The sequence below is a fragment of the Prionailurus viverrinus genome, unplaced genomic scaffold (genome assembly GCF_022837055.1).
Source record: "Prionailurus viverrinus isolate Anna unplaced genomic scaffold, UM_Priviv_1.0 scaffold_49, whole genome shotgun sequence".
Lineage (NCBI taxonomy): Eukaryota > Metazoa > Chordata > Mammalia > Carnivora > Felidae > Prionailurus > Prionailurus viverrinus.
Window position 1 is genome coordinate 938,336 of NW_025927612.1, and position 6,447 is coordinate 944,782.

Genomic DNA, 6,447 nt, shown 5'->3' on the forward strand with positions numbered 1-6,447 from the left:
TATATACACCACATCTTCTTTATCCATTCATCCATTGACAGACACTAGGTTGCTTCCATAATTTGGCTATTGTAAATAATATTGTTATAAACATAGGGGTTCATGTACCTCTTTGAATTAGTGTTTTTGTATTTGGGGTGTAAATATCCAGTGGTGCGATTACAGGATCATAGGACAGTTCTATTTTTAACTTTTTTAAAAATATTTTTTGTTTTTAAATAATCTCTATACCCAAGGTGGGGCTCGAACTCATGATACCAAGATCAAGAGTCACATGTCCTACTGACTGAGTCTGCCAAGTGCCCCTATTTTTAATTTTTTTAAGTTTATTTATTTATTTCAAGAGAGATAGAGCAGGCGGGGGAGGGGCAGCGAAAGAGGGAGATAGAGAATCCCAAGCAGGCTCTGCACTGTCAGCGCAGAGCCCAATGTGGGGCTCGAACTCTCAAAAACATGAGATCATGACCTGAGCTGAAACCAAGAGTTGGATGCTTAACTGAGCCACTCAGGTGTGCATGCCCCCCCCATTTTTAATTTGTTGAGGAACCTCCATACTGTTTTCCACCGTGGCTACACCAACTTGCATTCCCACCAACAAAGCAAGAGGGTTCCTTTTTCTCCAATCTTTGCCAACACTTGTTGTTTCTTGTGTTGTTGATTTTAGCCATTCTGACAGGTGTGAGGTGATATCTAATTGTGGTTTTGATTTGCATTTCCCTGATGACGAGTGATGTTGAGCATCTTTTCATGTGTTTGTTGGCCATCTGGATGTCTTCTTTGGAGACATGTCTGTTCATGTCTTCTGTCCATTTTTTAATCGGATTATTTGTGTTCTGGGTGTTGAGTTTTATAAGTTCTTTATATATTTGGGATACTAATCCTTTATCAGATATGTCATTTGCAAATATTTTCTCCTATTCAATAGGCTGTCTTTTAGTTTTGTTGGTTGTTTCCTTCACTGTGCAAAAGCTTTTAAGTTTGATGTAGTCCCAATAATTTTAATTTTTGCTTTTATTTCCCTTGCTTCAGGAGACATATCTAGAAAAATGTTGCTACAGTTGATGTCAGAGAAATAATTGCCTGTGGTCTCTTCTACAATTTTTATGGTTTCAGGTTTCACATTTAGGTCTTTAAATGCATTTGGGGTTTATCTTTGTGTATGGTGTAAGAAAGCAGTCCACTTTCATTCTTTTGCATGTGGCTGATCAGTTTTTCCAACACCATTTGTTGAAGAGACTGCCTTTTTCCCATTGGATTCCCATTCTTTCCCGCTTTGTCGAAGATTAATTGACCATATAGTTGTAGGTTTATTTCTGGGTTTTCTATTCTGTTCTATTGATCTATGTGTCTATTTTTGTGCAGTACCATACTGTTTTGATCACTATGGCTTTGTAATATAACTTGAAGTCAGGAATTGATTGCGATGCCTCCAGCTTTGTTTTTCTTTTCCAAAATTGCTTTGGCTATCAGGGTCTTTTGTGGCTCCATATTTTAGGATTGTTTGTTATTGTCCTGTGAAAAAAATCTGTTGGTATTTCGATAGGGATTACATGAAATCTGTAGATTGCTTTGGGTAGTATAGACATTTTAACAATATTTGTACTTCCTATCCATGAGCATGGACTGTCTTTCCATTTTTTTGTGTCATATTCATTTTCTTTCATCAGTGTTTTATAGTTTTCAGGGTACAGGTCTTTCACCTCTTTCATTAAGTTTATTCCTAGGTATCTTATTATTCTTAGTGCAATTGTAAATGAGATTGTTTTCTTTTTTTAAAAAAAAATTTTAATGCTTATTTATTTTTGAGAGAGCACGAGCAGGGGAGGGGCAGAAAAAGAGGGAGACACAGAATTCGAAGCAGGCTCCAGGCTCTGAGCTGTCAGCACAGAGCCCAACTCAGGTCTCGAACTCAGGAGCCGTGAGATCATGACCTGAGTCGAAGTCAGACACTTAACCGACTGAGCCACCCAGGAGCCCAAGATTGTTTTCTTAACTTATTTCTGCTGCTTCATTTTTGGTGTCTAGAAATACAACCAATTTCTGCACATTAATTTTGTATCCTTCAACTTTACTGAATTCCCTTATCAGTTCCAGCAGGTTTTTTTTTTTTTTTTGGTGGAGTCTTTTGGGTTTTCTATATATAGTATGTCATATGCAAACAGTGAAAGTTTTCCTTCCTCCTTACCCACTTGGATGCCTTTTATTTCTTTTTCTTGTCTGATTTCTGTGGCTAGGACTTCCAGGGCTATGTTGAACAAAAGTGGTGAGAGTGACATTCTTGTCTTGTTCCTGGCCTTCAGGGAAAAGGTCTCAGTTTTTCCCCATTGAGGAGGATGTTTGCTGTGAGATTTTCATATAGAAGGCCTTTATTATGTTGAGGTATGTTCCCTCTAAACCGACTTTCTTGAGGTTTTTATCATGAATGGATGTACTTTGTCAAATGCTTTTTCTGCATGTATCAAAAAGATCATATGGTTTTTGTCCTTTCTCTTATTGATGTGATGCATCATGTTGATTGATTTGTGAATATTGAACCACTCTTGCATCCCAGGAATAAATTCCACCTGATCGTGGTGAATGATATTTTTTTTAATGTTTATTTTTAGAGAGAGTGAGAGCAGGGAAGGAGCAGAGAGAGAAGGGGAGAGAGAGAATCCCAAGCAGACTCTGGCTGTCAGCATAGAGCCTGATGCAGGGCTACAACCCACAAACTGTGAGATCATGACCTGAGCCGAAATCAAGAGTGGGATGCTTAACCGACTGAGCCACCCAGGTGCCCCTAGTGAATGGGTTGGATTTAATGTGTTGTTGGATTCAGTTTGCCAGTATTTTGTTGAGGATTCTTTCATCTATGTTAATCAGAAATATTGGCCTGTAGTTGTCTTTTTTTGTGGTTTCTTTATCTGGCTTTGGTATCAGAGTCATGCTGGCCTCATAGAATGAATTTGGAAGTTTTCCTTCTTCTATTTTTTGGAATAGTTTGAGAGGAATAGGTATTAACTTTTCTTTAAATGTTTTTTTAACATTTATTTATTTTTGAGACAGAGACAGCATGAATGGGGGAGGGTCAGAGAGAGAGGGAGACACAGAATCTGAAACAGGCTCCAGGCTCTGAGCTGTCAGCACAGAGCCCGACGCGGGGCTCGAGCTCACGGACTGCAAGATCATGACAGCCAAAGTCAGACGCTTACCCGACTGAGCCACCCAGGCGCCCCGGTATTAACTCTTCTTTAAATGTTTGGTAGAATTTGCCTCTGACGATGACTGGTCCTGGACTTTGGTTTGTTGGGAATTTGTTTTTTAAAAGATTTTATTTTTAAGTGATCTCTACACCCACTGTGGGCCTCGAACTCACAACCCTGAGATCAAGAGTTACAATCTCCACTGACTGAGCCACGCAGGTGGCCCATTTGTTGGGAATCTTTTGACTATTGACTCAATCTCCTTGCTGATAATCGGTCTGTCCAAATTTTCTATTGTTCTGACATCTTGATATCACCTAATTTAGGCCAGGATTGAGTTCAAGTTTAAATCTCTTCCACACATATTCTCCCAGCTTTCTGCCAGTATTTACTAACAAAAATCCTGTTATACTTTTGGTGTGTGCCTGTTCCCCTGGAACTCGCTGAGAGACCCTAGTTATGGGTTCAATGTCACCAGGGGATGGTTGTGGGGGTTCTTGAGGAGAGTGGGTACTCATTTGTATGAAAGCCCTAAATATTTCTTACTTTTTGTAGCCATAGGGCTCCAGTACTGAAAATCCAGCTCAATTGAATTATGCAGATTCAGAATCCCCAAGTCAGTTGAGTTCCCAGCCTCTCCGCATTTCTCAGGTGAAAGGCAGGGTGATGGGAAGGAGTGGGGGAAGGGGGGCTCAAAGTGGTGGTGCTTTCAAGCCTGAAGATGCAAACAAACCAATACACAAAGCCCCTTTTTGGGGATAGGATTCCTGACACCACGCCTGTTACCACTTTCTCCATCAGTCTGGATCCTGTGAGGAAGTCAAAACAATGGCAGATCCTTCCCTGGTTCCTTTCAGAGAGAGCACAACTCTGCCGATGACACCTTGATCCTGGCCTCCTGGCCTCCCGAAGTGGGAGACGATACATTTTGGTTGTGTGAGGCTTCTGGTTTGTGGTCCTTCCTCACAGCAGCCCCTGCAGACTCACGAAGCCCTTATGGCTGGAACCACAGGGGTGGGGGTGGAGGTGCAACTCCTCAAACTTAGCAAGAGACGGGGGCAGGGCTCACCTAGTGCCGGGGTCCCTGAGCTCAGAAGAGGGCCCTTGTGGGGCTGGGACCCCAAAGACAGTAGCTTAAGAAGTGGCAACCACTGTCTGGTTCAGCGCCTCTCCTCCCGGGCACGTATCTCTGAGGAAGGACCGCGAGTACCCACTTGATTCACGATAGCCAGAACTGGAAACCACCTGAATGACTACCAACAGGGACATGGATAAATTGTGTGTGCATACAATGGATATTTGTCAGCAGTGACGAGGAGGGAACAGCTGACACAGACGGCCACCGGCCCCATTGTCTCTGGAGCGGGATATTGGATGGGTGGAGGCATGAGGGGGCTTTTCACAGTGATGTAAATGTTCTGCAGTTCCATCTGAGTGGCAGATTCGCAGGCGAAGACAGCGGGTGTCCACTTCATTTCGTGCAAGCTCTCAATAGAGCCATTTTGCAGGAATTTTCAGGGCCGAGAAACTATTCTGTGCGATCCTGTGAAGGTGGATCCCTGTGCTTATACATTTGTCCAAATCCACACGACACCCACCACGGAGAGTGAACCCTGATGCCAGCCGTGGGCCCTGGTTAGTGATAACACACCGGTATTGGCTCATCAGGGGTAACAAGTGGCCCACATCCCTGCGGGATGTTAGTAGAAGCGGATACAGCTGAGGAGCAGAGTGAGGAACAAACTCTCTAGGAACCCTGCCCTCGGCTCCGTTTCTCTGCAAACCTAAACTTGCTTTGAAACCCAAAGTCCACCGGGGTGCCTGGGTGGCTCAGTTGGTTAAGTGTCCGACTCTCGATTTCACCTCAGGCTGTGATCTCAAGGTTTGTGGGTTTGAGCCCCGCACGCGGACAGCGCACAGCCTGCTTGGAATTCTCCCTCTCTCTCTGTCTCTCCCCTGCTTGCACTGCCTCTGTCTCTCCAAATAAAAATAAACTTAAAAAAACCCCGAAAGTGTATTGATTTTTTAAAGGAGATATTCGGTTATTGAATACACCGCAAGGGGGGTGGCGAGAGGACAGCAGAGGAGGGGCCGTCTGCCAAGTCCATTAACTTTTTTTAACACCCAGGAAGGCAGCCCCGGGCAGATGCAGTAGGTCCACATCGTCAGGACCTGAGACTCCTTTTATCCCCCAGAGCCCGATAGCTTCCCTTCATCGGTGTAGCATGCCCCCCCCCCCCCAGGCCACTGTGGCGTTCGTATCCCAGCGAGGAGCTGGAGTGGGGCAGGGGGCCCAGCCTCGAGATTACCCACGCACCCACGTTCCACTGCCCCACCTACTCACAAAAGGGGGGGGGGGGATGTACCTTGAGCTGAGCACAATTCTATTGTTATGTAAAGATAAGCACAGACACTGGGGACGAGAAACAGAACCCGATTGCTACCCTTGGAGATTAGGCGGGACGATGAGTGTAGAGTCAAGAGAAGCAGAGAAACGGGGCAAGAACCGCGGGGTGTTGTTACTGACGGAAGCTATTACGGCACCATTGGTCTGCTCCCGGGACTGGTCAACAGAGACAGAAAAATCAGAGATGCAGGAAAGAGAGCAATCCCCGAGTGGGGCACGGAGGGTGGGACCCGGTGCCCAGGCGCAGGGACTGACCTCAGCGAACTGCACCTCACCCACGGGGCCGGGAGAGCAAAGGGTTTGGGTCCAGGCCTTGGGGGACTGACTCGGCCGTGGAAAGCCGGGAATTTGGGGGAGAAATTCTGATGCTTTCTGTGCTCGGTTACACATGAAACAAAGGCTGCTACTGAGATGTGAGGCAGGCAAGAGTTCACCGTGGAGAGCCCGGGGTGGGGGTGGGGGTGGCGGTGAAGGGCAGACGGACTCAGAAATTCCCAAAGCAGGCTGGCCACGCCCGCGGGCCCACTGAAGGCTCGCCTTCATTTAAAGTGTGTTTTACTAGGGACGCCTGGGGAGGGGTGGGGGGGGTTCAGTCGGTTAAGCCTCGACTTTGGCTCAGGTCATGATCTCACCGTTCGCAAGTTCGAGCCCTGCATCGGCGCTCTGTGCCGACAGCTCACAGCCCGGAACCTGCTTCGGATTCGGTCTCCCTCTCTCACTGCCCCTTCCCCACGCATGCTCTGTCTCTCAAAAATTAATAAACATTAAAAACATAAATAAAGCGTGTTTTACTGGGCGCTGGCGCTGCGGCAGGGAGCCGGGCGGGTGCTCACAGGGGTGCAGGGCAGGGCCTGGCGG